Below are 14,686 nucleotides of genomic sequence, written 5' to 3' on the forward strand. Positions count from 1 at the left end.
GAGAAGCTAAAGCGTAGGAAGGTAGACAGGGCTTGGGCAAACTGGTTGCCTGGATTTCTGATTTATGCCGGGGTCATCGCAAGGGCACAGCCGGCTCGGGCGGCGGCCCTCTTTCAATATATTGACATCGTCTATAGGGCTTACACGGACTTCGTCGGTGCAGCATGGCTGCAGTACGACGAAGCCTTCAGGATGAGGGCCGCCGTCAATCCCGGCATGCCATGGGACCAAATAAACCAGCAGCTCTGGTTGCAGCTGATGGCCCCGGCAAAACCAAACGCCGGGGATAGGTCCGATAGTGGCCATTTAGTGCACAGATCGCAACAGCAGCAGACTACCACAGGTGCCCGCGTTTCCGCGGGCCAGCCGGTTCAAACCCGGTTGTTGTGCTGGGAGTTCGCTTCCAAGGGTGTGTGCCCCAGGAAGCCCTGCAAATTCCGCCATGAATGCCCGCTCTGCGGGGGAGCCCACGCACTGTCCGCCTGCAGTAGATCAAAGGCTGGAGCGGGCGGTAGGCGCCCCGGTGGTGGCGGAGGTGGCCCGCAGCCACCTGGAAAAGGGCCCCAGCCCCATCCGCCTGCCGGCTCTCAGTAAACTGTTGGCGGCATACCCGTGCAGGGCGGATGCTAGATATTTACTGGATGGGTTTACGTTGGGTTTCCGGATACCATACAGGGGGCCTAGGGCCCCCTTTTTAGCCCCCAACCTAAGGTCAGTGGTGGGGCTCGAGCAGGTGGTCAGGGATAAAATAGCTAAGGAATGTCTGGAAGGCAGGGTCCTTGGCCCCTTCGATGCACCGCCTGTCCCCACATTGAGGGTATCCCCGTTGGGGGTGGTGCCCAAGAAGGCAGTGGGTGAGTATAGAATTATTCACCATTTGTCCTATCCTAGGGGAGCATCGGTAAACGACGCTATACCTGAGGAGCTTTGTACAGTGCGCTACACTTCCTTTGACCAAGCGGTCAAAGTAGTTCGCGGCTGCGGGGTTGGGGCGGAGTTGGCGAAATGCGACATTAAGTCTGCATTTCGCCTCTTGCCGGTCCACCCCGACGATTTCGAGTTGTTGGGGTTTTCCTTTGAAGGAAAATTTTACATGGATCGGGCACTGCCGATGGGCTGCTCCATTTCTTGTGCTGCGTTTGAGCGATTCAGTTCCTTTTTGGAATGGGCGCTCAGGCATAGGACCGGAGTTAACGACACGGCGCATTACCTGGACGACTACCTTTTCGTAGGTCCAGCGGGATCAGATCAGTGCGCCAGGTTGTTAAGCTCTTTTCAAGAGTTAGCCCTCGAACTTGGGGTGCCATTGGCACATGAAAAAACCGAGGGCCCTAGCACGGTCCTTACTTTTCTTGGTATAGAACTTGATACTCGCCGGCAGACGTCGCGTTTGCCTGAGAATAAGGTTTCTGATCTTAGGGGCCGGTTGGCCACTTTGAGAGGACAGCGGAAGGTTTCCCTGTTAGAACTGCAACAAGTTGTGGGCCACCTCAATTTTGCCTGCAAAGTGGTTTCCCCCGGCAGAGCCTTCTTGCGACGCTTGTGCGACGCTATGGGCAGGCTGCGCCTCCCCCACCATAGGGTCCGAGTCACTGCTGGTATGAGAGCTGACCTCGAGGTTTGGGAGGTGTTTCTGGAATCCTTTAATGGGGTTTCTTTCTGGAGGGAGGACCTGAAGATTGAAGCCGAGCTTCAGGTCTCCTCGGATGCGTCCGGTGCTAGCGGGTTTGGGGTGTACTTTAGGGGCCATTGGTGCGCTGAGCAATGGCCCGCTGAATGGTTGGATAGTGGGCTCTGTAGGGATCTCACGTTTCTGGAATTTTTCCCCATTTTGGTGGCAGTTTGCCTCTGGGGCGAGCAGCTTGCCAACCATTCAGTTTTGTTCTGGTGTGACAACATGGCGGTGGTGCATGTTCTCAATTCCTTGACGTCTAAATCGGTTGCGGTCATGAATCTGGTTAGGTTTTTTACCCTGCGTTGCCTCCGGTTGAATGTTTTATTCCTGGCTAGGCATGTACCGGGCGTGTGCAATGGTGTGGCGGATGCTCTGTCTCGCCAACAGATGGAGCGTTTCCGGCAGTTGGCCCCAGAGGCAGATCCATGCCCGGCGGAAATGCCCGCGGAGCTCTGGAGGCTTGGGAAAAGGAAGCCGGTAGGGCCATTCAGTTGGCACTAGCCCCCAGTACGAGGAGGGCGTATGCTAGAGCGACCGCCCAGTTTGGTGAGTTTAGGAGTGCTTTCGCACTCCCGGATTGTTGGCCGGTTCCTGTGGAGCACATTATGCAATTTTGTGTGCATCAGAAGGAAAGAGGCTTGGGGTTGAAAACCATAAGGGGACATTTGGCAGCACTGGCCTTCGACAGCAAGGTTCGCGGATACCCAGAGTTCACGGGGGACTTTAGAATTAAGAAGATGTTAGAGGGTTGGGCACGTGAGCGGGTCCGGCCGGTAGACGACAGACAGCCTATTTCGCCGTCTGTCCTCAGTGGACTATTTGGGGGTTGGCCCAGTGTCTGCTCTTCCTCATTTGAGGCGGCACTGTTCCATGCCGCCTCGTTGTTGGCCTTCTTTGGGGCCCTGCGCGTAAGCGAGCTGGTAGTGCAGTCAAAGGCTGACACTTCTGGGAGGGCGCTCCAATCCGGAGACGTAAAAATCACCAATAGTCAGCTGATTTTGACTATTCGCAGGTCCAAGACTGATCAGAGGCAGAAGGGAACCATCATCACGATCGGCAGGTGTGATTTGCAGGAATTATGTCCGGTTAGGGCCGTTCGCCACTACGCCCAACTCAGGGGTGAGGTCCAGGGTCCGTTCCTTAGACATGAGGATGGTTCCCCTCTTACCAAATATCAGTTTTGGTCGGTTACAAGCAAGGCCCTAGTCCGATTGGGTCTCTCTGGCGTCAAGTTTGGGACGCACTCCTTCCGGATTGGGGCGGCCTCCACAGCCGCTTCTATGGGCTATACGCCCTCTGCCATTCGGCATATCGGCCGATGGCGGTCGGCGGCGTATAAGTCCTATGTTCGCCCCCTGGTCACCTAGTGGTAGGTTGGGGGAGTTGGTTGATTGCATGTTGTTTGTTATGCTAACAGTTGTTTGTTTTTTCAGGTGCTGTGGCTCGGGGTGAGAGAAAGCGGGTTCTCATCTGTGGGCACAGCATGGTTTTCTGGGCTGCCCATTTCGCCAGACGTTCTCCGGTGGGCACCCAGCTGGGGCTCAGTGCGTGGGCCACTGTGGAATGGCTGGGACGTCGGGGGTTGCGCTGGCCCGGGATCATGCCACTGTTATTCAGGGAACGGAGGGCGTTGCCTCCACACGTTCTGGTCGTTCACTTGGGAGGGAACGACTTGGGGTTGCTGCGGGGGAAGGCCCTCTCCCAGCAGGCGTTGGCTGACCTCCGCGAAATTCGGCGCAGGTGGCCGGGGGTCATATTGGTTTGGTCGGCAATTTTGCCGCGCGTTGTATGGAGGCATGCCTTCTCGCCGGGTGGAATTGAACGGGCCAGACGTAAGGCCAATAGGGCCATTCAGAAGGCCATGGAGGAGGGATTAGGTATTTTCCTGCCCCATCCGGCCATACGGGTCAACCAAGGGGACCTGTATCGGCCGGATGGGGTGCATTTGTCTGATTTGGGTAACCGGGCCTTTCTGGAGGAAATTCGGCAGGGGGTGCGGCTGGCTCTGGGCCACCCGTTGGGGCGCTAATGCCTAAGCAGAGGCTTGGCATTGGCGGTGGCTGGATGAGGTTTGGCCACAGGGTTTCCCAGGGGAGCACCTATGGCCTAGCACCGTTGGTGCGGTGGTCTGCAGGAACCGTAGATGGGCTAAACGGCTCAGTACGGTGATGCAGATCACAGGGAGCCTCACCTGGGTGGATCTTTCCATGGGGATTGATGCCAGCCCGGTTGGTGATGGCTGGAGGCCTGGCCGCTCAGTTACAACCCGATTTCGGCGGGTTTGTGCTGGGGGCAGGGTGGCTCGCCCTTTAGACAAGGCGGGGTCCAGGTGTTGACCCCAGGGCTTGTCTGGTCTGGTTTCCCCCCCCTGCCAGTTATACTTGTTAACTTTAATAAAGCGGCCCGGTTTTAAACCCAACAATTGTGTCTGCCTCTTCTTTCCGACTGGGGGGGCAATGTCCGGCCCTTTCCCAGCCGAGCCAGCTGGCTGACCATAGGCTGGGGGCCGTCGTTGCCTCATCGGAAGGTGGGAGGGGCAGCACGATCACCCGACATACGGGTGTTCAGTGAGGCGTGGAGCCGAGGCTTTATAAGCCCCGGTTCCCGCCTCTCCACGCAGTTGGTTTTCGGCTCTCTGCCCGCCCACCCCCCCTTTTGGCAGTACAGGTGTACGCCGGTCGCCTGTTGGGGCCAGGTAGGAATTTTTTCACTCCCACACAATTGGCCTACGTGGGGGTGTTTTTCGCCTACCTTGTACTGCCTAGTAGGTTAGGTTTGGTTAAGTCTTTGTTGGTCGCAGGCTGGATGAGGTTTGGCCACAGGGTTTCCCAGGGGAGCACCTATGGCCTAGCACCGTTGGTGCGGTGGTCTGCAGGAACCGTAGATGGGCTAAACGGCTCAGTACGGTGATGCAGATCACAGGGAGCCTCACCTGGGTGGATCTTTCCATGGGGATTGATGCCAGCCCGGTTGGTGATGGCTGGAGGCCTGGCCGCTCAGTTACAACCCGATTTTGGCGGGTTTGTGCTGGGGGCAGGGTGGCTCGCCCTTTAGACAAGGCGGGGTCCAGGTGTTGACCCCAGGGCTTGTCTGGTCTGGTTTCCCCCCCCTGCCAGTTATACTTGTTAACTTTAATAAAGCGGCCCGGTTTTAAACCCAACAATTGTGTCTGCCTCTTCTTTCCGACTGGGGGGGCAATGACTTACGGATAACTGATTACAGGGGATCTAAAACGTTTATTAGGAAAAATATACACAATACTATTGCAATATGAAACAGAAACAGAACAAGTGAAAGCAGGGCTGGCCCTGGACCGGGGGTATCAAACATGCTGTTCAGGGGCCACATTAGGCTCCCGGTGGGCTCCAATCAGGCCCCTGAGCAACTGGCTGTCATCTGTTTTCTTCTCCCTATATCTTGTTTCCTTCTGCATAACAGCTTGCTTTGCAAGACTTGCTCAATCGCACAGAAGCTACAGAGCAAAACCTCTATTTTCTCCATTGGCTGAGGCGCCTCCCTTGGGGAGAAATGGCAGAGGAATAGCTTACTTTGCCAGGCTATCTCAGTCACACAGCAGATCTACTGAGCCAAGCCTCTCTTCTATTGGCTGAGGCTCCTCCTCCCCCAGGGGAAGGAAGGAAAAAGTCAGAGCTTCCTTTGCCCAGTTCCCTGGATCGCACGGGAGAAATACAAAGAAAGCATCTTTAAAACATTGATTTTAAGCAAGTTTTAAGCACGTTTTAAGTATATATATATATTTGTGTTTGTCTGTGTTCTTTATAAAATTTATATCTCTGTTACCTAATCTTAAATAGGTATACACATGGCCTGGCCTGACATGGCTGGGTCCAACCTGACATGCCCCAGCCCAACAAGGTCTCATTTATGTCAGATCCGGCTCTCATAAAAAATGAGTTCGACACCCCTGCCCTGGGCTGTCTGGAACCCTAGGCAAGACTAACTTCTGGTGCTGCCCCCTGCACTGATAACATCACCAAGTCACATGGGGGGCACCCAATTTGGTTCCCCCAAGAAGACCAGCACCCTAGGCAATCACCTAGTTTTCCTAGTGGCATGGCTGGCCCTGAGTGAAAGACTATGATCAAATGGATGAAAAATTTGGAGAGAATATCTTTATGAGCCAGTGGGAAAATCAATGGACAAAAGAAATTAAGTTTACTGAGTTCCAAATGCTAAGGGAGAACTGGTATAAAATGTTTGTCAGATGGTATATCACACCCAAAGAAATTGCAAAAACTAACAACAGCTATAATGCTGAATGTTGGAAATGCAAAAGTACAAATGCAACATTTTATCATATATAGTGTACCTGAGATGAGCAAAAAAAACCTGGATAAATATTCATGAAGAAATGCAAAAGATATTAAAAGTCAAATTTCTGATGGATTCAAAAACATATTATTAAATATCTTACCATGCAATATATTACGAATTCACAGTGAACTATTTAAATATATGATAATAGCAGCAAGAGTGATATATGTGTCTAAATGGAAGGCTGAAAAATGTCCAGAATTCACTGACGGGAAAAATAAACTAACTGATTATGCAACAATGGCAAAGTTAGCATCCTACTTGCACAACAAACCAGATTCAGAATTTCAAGAAAAATGGAATGTATTTTTGACTATATAGATCAAAACCAGGGTTAAACAGTTTAAAGATTATTACAAAAGTTTGAATGATAAAGCGCAGAATGATTAAGAGGCAAAACAAAGCAATATATGTTTATAGTGATGAAATGTTAGAAATTAAAGATTGAAAAAAATGATAGAACACAAAATAAAAGTAATTTATATAAGTATATAAGTAATTTGTAAGTAATAATGTAAGATCTGTTCGATAACTTAGATAGAAAAATGCAGCTAGTTATAATATAATAGACAAATAGATGAGTATGAATAAATCTTCCTATTTATATTCATGTTTTTGTTCACCAAACATGTCTATCTTTGTTCTTTTTTTTTTCTTTTGGTCTAAAATTTATATAAATATATAAAAGAAATTCTTGCAACTGCAAGAAAAAAACCCAGCCACATGAACTTTGATAGGCCTAAACCAGATTAAATCAAGGCTAGAGGGGTAGTTATGTCTGTCTGTTGCAGTAATGTCTGCAACTGAGAATCCACCTGCTACAATTGAAGAAGTTATTCAAATGACAGAACCACAGTTTGAACAATACTAGCATAAATAATAAACTGTGCAGCACTTTACTACTGTAACAACAACACTGCATAAACATAACAATCAATAAAGATAATATATAATGAACAGGCTGCAGTCTATATAAAGGCATAAAGTTGTAAAGTACAATTCATGTGTAAATCATCACATCACATATCACAGAAACAAGAAAAATAAATCCAAAAGTCCTAATAAAGTTTTTTTCAGTCTCAAAACTGAAAATGATAATGGCAGTTTTCTTGTAAGTTTCTTCTCTTCTGACAGTCTCAGAAAAATTGAAGCGAGGTCTCTGCAAAAATGAGGTGAGAACTGGTTTCGGTCACAGGACCTTCTTCAGGCTGCAGCTTCTTTTGCTTAAAACCCCATAGTTGCCTTCATGGAACTTACAGATGTTGTCTTTTTCCTGGATAAACTATATAAAGCCACCACTAATCCACCCACACAATGCTGCACCAGCAGTCTCTATGCTCAAAACAACACTATTCCCCAGCACTCTGAATTCTAACTGCAGTTGCTGGAAGTGTGTAACTATCATGCTTGTTTTATTGTGGAGATGGTGACTGTGTGAGTCTCACAGACGGCAACTGGATGGTTCCCTTGGCTTTGCTCTCAAGAATGTTACAAGTTCCTCCCCCACCTACTCATCCCATCAGAATGACTTGCCAATTTTCAATTTCCTCCCATCTATACTGCAGGTGTCCATCTCTCTTCCAAGGAATCCTGGGGTTCCTTGGCAGAATATCAGGAACTCCTTAAATAGAAGAATGGTAATGTCACAGAAGCTTGCTTGAAACTCAGCTCACCCACCACTACCAATGTGGAGCCACAGAAGCATATTGGGTGCAATCTGAGCCACAAATAGGGCAACAGTACGCCTTGACAGTGCTTGCCTGTCAAGTTCTGGAATGCTCTGCAATGTGCTAATGTTCCTTGGCCAATCATTCAGAGTTCCTGGATGGCAGAAAAAAATCATTAAACTGACTAGCAAGTCCTTGTCAGCTTTGTGAGAACCAGGGTAGAAGAGAGCCAAAAGGCATGTGTCAGATTGCACTTTTGCAATTATTAAAATCTTACATTTAAAAAAAAACACCACAACCTTCTGTTTGTTGGTGTACTGGCTTTCATGAAGATCTCCAGCTATCAGTCTTCTTCATTGCAGCATTTGGCATAGTGTATCTTCCAGGAGGACAGACAGGCATATTCATCCAAACAGAACTGTGGCCCTTTTGCCCAAAGAGCAAGCCTTGTTGCCTCACTATCCTAGGCTGGGTTCTCTCTCCAACCCACCCCTCCCCAAGGCTATGCTGTCACACTCATAGCCGGGCCTTAGGTTGCTCACAACCACTACAGAGCAGGAGGAAGCATATGCCCCTTTGTCACTTCCCAGATCCATGCTGCAACATAAACATTTATTCATTTAAAACACTTATGCATTGCCCCCCCAGTCGGAATGAAGAGGCAGACACAGGAATTGGGTTTAAAACCGGGCCGCTTTATTAAACACATAACACTGTAACTGGCAGGGGGTGAAACCTGAACCAGACAAGCCCTGGGGTCAACACCTGGACCCCGCCTTGTCCAAAGGGCGAGCCACCCTGCCCCCAGCACAAGCCCGCCGTAATCGGGTTGTAGCTGAGCGGCCAGGCCTCCAGCCATCACCATCTGGGCTGGCATCGATCCCCATGGAAGGATCCAACCAGGTGAGGCTCCGAGTGATCTGCATCACCGCACTGAGCCGTGTAGCCCATCTACGGTTCCTGCAGACCACCGCACCAACGGTGCTAGGCCATAGGTGCTCCCCTGGAAAACCCTGTGGCCAAACCTCCTCCAGCCTGCGACCTTAACCATTACCATTACCAAACTAAACTAACCGGCAGTACAAGGTAGGCAAAAAACACCCCCACAATGGCCAATTGTGTGGAGATGAAAAAATTCCTACCTGGCCCCTAATAAGGCGACCAGCATACGCCTGTACTACCGAAAGGGACGGGTGGGCGGGCAGAGAGCCAACAGAAACTGCGTGCAGGGAGAGCGGGGGCCGGGGCTTAAATAGCCCCGGCTCCGCGCCTGCAGCAAACCCCCGTATGTGGGGTGATGTTGCCCCTCCCTCCTTCCGGGGCGGCAAAGGCGGCCCCCAGCCTGAGTGCCGGCGAGCCGGCTTGGCTGGGAGGGGCCGGACATTGCCCCCCCAGTCGGAATGAAGAGGCAGACACAGGAATTGGGTTTAAAACCGGGCCGCTTTATTAAACACATAACACTGTAACTGGCAGGGGGTGAAACCTGAACCAGACAAGCCCTGGGGTCAACACCTGGACCCCGCCTTGTCCAAAGGGCGAGCCACCCTGCCCCCAGCACAAGCCCGCCGTAATCGGGTTGTAGCTGAGCGGCCAGGCCTCCAGCCATCACCATCTGGGCTGGCATCGATCCCCATGGAAGGATCCAACCAGGTGAGGCTCCGAGTGATCTGCATCACCGCACTGAGCCGTGTAGCCCATCTACGGTTCCTGCAGACCACCGCACCAACGGTGCTAGGCCATAGGTGCTCCCCTGGAAAACCCTGTGGCCAAACCTCCTCCAGCCACCGCCAATGCCAAGCCTCTGCTTAGGCATTAGCGCCCCACTGGGTGGCCCCGAGCCAACCGAAACCCCCTGCCATAGCCACTAAAAGGCCCGGTTGCCCAACTCAGAAACACCATCTGGCCGATACCGGTCAGCCTACTAGAACAGCAGGGGCGTGATCCCAGGCCAGCAGTAGCCCCACACTGAGGCCAGGCTGGGTGCCCCCCGGAGACCGTCTGGCAGAATGGAAAAACTGAAACCCGTGCTGTGCCCGCAGATGAGAACCGACGTCACTCACCACGAGCCCAGCATCTGGAAAGACAAACAGCAGTCAGCATAAAACACAATACAACCCAAAGGAACCCCCTACCCCCAAGTAGGCAACCGGAGGGCAATATAAGTTCGGCCGGCCACAGACCGCCACCAGCTCATGTGCCAGATGGCGGAGTGCCATCGGGCGGATGGGGGTAGGCCCCTTTTCCAGGTGGCTGCTGCCCGCCCCCGCTGCCCCCGGGGGTCTTACCACCCGGTCTGGCTGTAGATCTGCTACAGGCCGAAAGTGCGTGGTCCCCGCTGCAGAGCGGGCACTCATGCCGGAACTTACAAGGTTTCCTGGGGCACGCACCTTTAGATGCGAATTCCCAACATAATGGCCGGGACTGGACAGACTGGCCCGAGGTATCACAGGCCCATGTAGAGCACTGTTGTTGCTGCAACCTCTGCACCAGATGGCCACTGTCAGACCTGTCTCCGGCGTTTGGTTTTGCCGGGGCCATCAGCTGTAGCCACAGCTGTTGATTTATTTGATCCCACGGCATCCCTGGATTGACGGCGGCCCTCATACGGAAAGCCTCGTCGTACTGCAGCCAAGCTGCGCCCACGAAGTCCGTATACGCCCTATAAACAATATCTATATACTGAAAAAGGGCCGCCGCCCGAGCCGGCTGCGCTCTCGCGATTACTCCGGCGTAAATCAAAAATCCAGGCAACCAGTTTGCCCATGACCTATCCACCTTACGACGTTTCAACTTTTCCTTCTCCTTATCATCGAGCTCATCTTTACTTTTCTTTTCAAGCTCTCTGAACAGGAGACCGAAAACGTCCACGTACTCGCCACGGAGGATTTTCTCGCGCGTGGCCGCCGTTAAATGATCTCCCAACGGCAGAGAGGTATCGCCGTATGGAAAGAAATGAAAGGGGATGTTAGCATATGGGTTGGGGGGGTAAAACCACCCGCTACTCTGATGCCCCGGCTGCTGACCTCCCCACGGCAAAATGCCCGATACGGGTGGGGCTGAAGGGGCCGCGGGCGGCGCCGAAGTACCAGCCAACTGGCCACTAGTGGACAAGACTGGACAGGGGAGTGAGTTGGTTACATGAAAAACCCCAGCCCAAGGCTGGCCAGGACCCGGCTGCTCCCCCACTCCCAGCTGGCCCATACCCCAGGCCGGACCACTCGGGGCCGCCGGGGGGGGGGGAGTTGAAAGCGGCCCCATGGCCACCCCTGAATTGGTAAAAAAGGAGGCTTACCACCATCACTGGGAAAAACGCCAGCGCCTCCAGAGAGCTGCTGCCCACAACCTCCGGCTGAACCACTGCCGAACGCCGTACCTGATGGGCCCTCCTGCGGATCTTCCTCCTGGTCCGGTACCGCCGGTGGTTCAGGCTCAGGTGGCCCACCCTGCAAAGCAGATAGACGTGCAAGCACTTCTGCCTCAAAAGTCGGGTGCGCCGCCCGGCCGGAGGCCCGGCGACGCCCCTCCCAAATGGGGGCGCCCCTAGCCAATCTATCTTGTTCTAAAGCATCCAGCTGGCTCATGATAGCAAGCCTAACCCTCTCTCCTTGGCCAGGCTCGCCAACTGGAGTACCTTGCTGACCACGACCACGGGGTGGGCGGGCAGGCTGCTTTCCCTTCGACTTGCCCTGGCCTTTCTTTGGAGCCATCCTGTGCAAGTCACCAGCTAGCGATGAATGAGAAACCAGGCAGACAAGGAACCTACGAAACCCCCTCCGCCAAAGGAGTATTATACTATCAGAGAGGGGGGGGGTGCACCAATGAAATGCTCCTACAAGAACGAGCAGTCCCCGCCCTGTAGCCTGGGCAACAGTGGGGGGGGGTCACCCCAAGAACCACCAACTCCCTCTGCCCACAAATGCAGGGGAAGGGAGAGGTTGAATGCCTAGAACCAGCCACTACCCAAATCTCCAACCAGCTACCCAAATGAGGCAGGGCCCTATAGGCAGCTAAAACTGCCCGCCTGGGGGGGGGGGGGGGTAGTGGAAGGGAGAGACTTATTGCTCCAGCTAGGGCTCTTTAAGGCGGAAGTAGAGTGAGGGGTAGGGGCCTAGGAACCCAAAACCCTCTACACCCAGGAGAAAAGTGTGAATGTGCTGTCAAGTCACAACTGACTTGTGGAAACCACATGTAGTTTCCAAGGCAAGAGATATTCAGAGGTTATTTGCCATTTCCTGCTTCCATGTTATGACCCTGGTACTCCTTGGAGGTCTCCCATCCAAATACTAGCCAGGGCTGACCCTGCTTAGCTTCCAAGATCCAACAGATCAGGCTAGGTTGTGCTATCCAGGTCAGAGGAAGAAAAAAGGAAGGGGGGGGGGCCTGGTGGGGCAGGCTGCCTGTCCCGAGCGAAGGTGTTGGGGGGGGGGGAGGGGACAGGACGCTTATAGCCTCCCAGCAATGTCCCTCCAAGGCCAGCCCAAGCACCAGGATCAACCCCCCGCTATCCCAAGAGTTTTGCCACAAGCCCCGGTCTCTTTATAGGGCCCTGGGAATGACGACGAGGCGGAAGCCTCACTTGCCGGTCGCTTGCGAGCCGCCCGCCAAGCGGGACCGCCGCGCTCCCCCTTCGACTTGAGGGGAAAAAAGGAGGGGGGGTAGCCCCCGCAGTGGAGCGAGCCCCCACTGCCAGAGGCCCAACTGTTCCGCCGCACGCGCGCTAGTGTCCCCAGCCTCCCTGACCAGGCTTCTAACGCCACTCAGCCTCGCCGGCGCAAAAGCCGCCGCTCGCGCCCACGTCGCAGCAGTGATCAGACGCCCGACGCAGTCCCCGAGCCTCGATCAGGCCTCACACCGGACCCGACGAGCACGCGGCTCTCGTCTCAGAGAGCCAACAGAAACTGCGTGCAGGGAGAGCGGGGGCCGGGGCTTAAATAGCCCCGGCTCCGCGCCTGCAGCAAACCCCCGTATGTGGGGTGATGTTGCCCCTCCCTCCTTCCGGGGCGGCAAAGGCGGCCCCCAGCCTGAGTGCCGGCGAGCCGGCTTGGCTGGGAGGGGCCGGACATTGCTTTTAAAAAAATAAACAAAGGAATATTCTTTTTAAAAAGCCACAAAGCCCCTTTGGGATTGTCAGAAGGGTTAGCCTCACGCCTCTCAAGTACCAGCTGATCCATGCTGCACATCACTATTTCCTAAAGCAAATATGCTTGAACTGGTTTTTCCCCATTGCCAACCTAGACAGCAAATTGTCTGGGTATATTGTATGGCAGTGTGTACAGTGTGGAGAGACTGTGCTTCCACAGCAGCTCAGCAATTTGCTCAGCTTTAGAAGTTCTCAGCTTTAGAAAGCAAGCCAGCCTACAGCTTGCATACCAATTCCAGACCTTAAAACTGCTCCCCCCCCCCCACCCCGCTGCTATGCATTTCTGAATAGCCAATTTAACATACCCATCTCCTGAATCTCTTGGCATTCGTTCCATGAAAATATTTGAATACAAAAGCATTTATGTGCTGTTGTGAAGGAGGGGGTGTTATTAGAACAAATAATTGTGCTTATTTCATGCATATGTTTTGTGTGAAAAAAATATTTCAGCTTCTAGAAATAATTCTTGTTTAAGGTGTTGCAAGCTTAGCAGTCTGCAGTAGTGGATATTGCACCAGTATTCCTTTTCATTGAGCATAACATTATTGGCATCATCCCTCTTTTGTATTACAGTCCAGGAGTAATATACTGTATTCTGTTAATGTAGGGGATGCCACAACGTTCCTCAAATGCAAGAAAGCTGTGAAACATAAAAGAGGTATAACTGGTATTCTAGGTAAGTTCCAACATGTTTCCATCATTTTAGACTACAAAAACTTAGCCTTTTGAAAAGGTATTATTATCCATTACTTAGTTATCCCCTGCATTTCTCTTGCAAGGGGACTCAAAGCGGTTGGCATTATTCTCCTCTCTCTCGTTTTATTCTCATAACAAGCCGAAGATGCAGATTAGTCTGCAAGTGGGTGGCTGGCCGAAGGTCACCCAGGAAGCCTCCATGACACAACTGGGCATTTGCATCTGGGTCTCCCAGAACCTAGTCCGGCATTCTAACAACTATACCAAGTTAATCCAGGACAGTCATGGACAGGTTCTTAGGAAATGGAAACACCTGAGCCACTGTTCAGGGCACAGAGAGTGTATTTTGTATGCAGAAGGTCTCAACATCTTCATTTAGAAAGGATCTCAGGCAGAAGAACTGGGGCAGGGTTCCTCTGGAGACCTCAGAGAGCCACTGCCAATAAATAGCATAGAGCTTGGTGGGCCAACTCTGTACAGCAGCTTCGTATGCTCGTGAGGACATATTTGGAGAGAGGTTTTGAAAATATGAGATGCACATTTCTGAAAAGATGAGATGCATATCAGATGCAGCCACAGCTACTCAAAATGCCAAATATTAAAATGCATTCCTTTTGCTTACCTTTCTCCCCAGGAATAACTTTAAATGATCTTGTGCTTAGTGGCACTTCTTCATACACTCACGGTCAGGTCTCTGGTTTGTTATTTCCCACAGTGGATACCCACAACTTCTGTTGATAGCACCAACCCTCCTTCCCCTTGGCTGCCTTCTGCTGGAATCCTCATCTTCTCACCCTACTGCTCATCCAGCCATGCCTCCCCCCTCCCCTCGGGATGCCCAAAGGTCCTTCTTCATGCCATTTAATAGGAAATAAGAGATGTTTGCAAGCCCTCCTTTCTGTCTCAATCTTTATTTTAAATCTGACAATTTATTGCAGCCTGAAGAACTTCAAAATACAGTTTTCCCCTTATAATTTCAAGTGCAGGCTGACATTTGAAAGTATATATATATGTGTGTGTGTGTGTGTTTTGGCAGAGACAAGAACATGTTAACAGGCTGATGGCATTTTAATTATTTTATTGAGCTGGCAGTCATTCAGACTGCTTGCTGAAATTTCCAAATGCAGGCTGGACTTAGATTTTACTTTGTAAACTGGACCCAAGAGGCTGACT

The sequence above is a fragment of the Heteronotia binoei genome, chromosome 10 (assembly GCF_032191835.1).
Source record: "Heteronotia binoei isolate CCM8104 ecotype False Entrance Well chromosome 10, APGP_CSIRO_Hbin_v1, whole genome shotgun sequence".
In the NCBI taxonomy this organism is placed as follows: domain Eukaryota; kingdom Metazoa; phylum Chordata; class Lepidosauria; order Squamata; family Gekkonidae; genus Heteronotia; species Heteronotia binoei.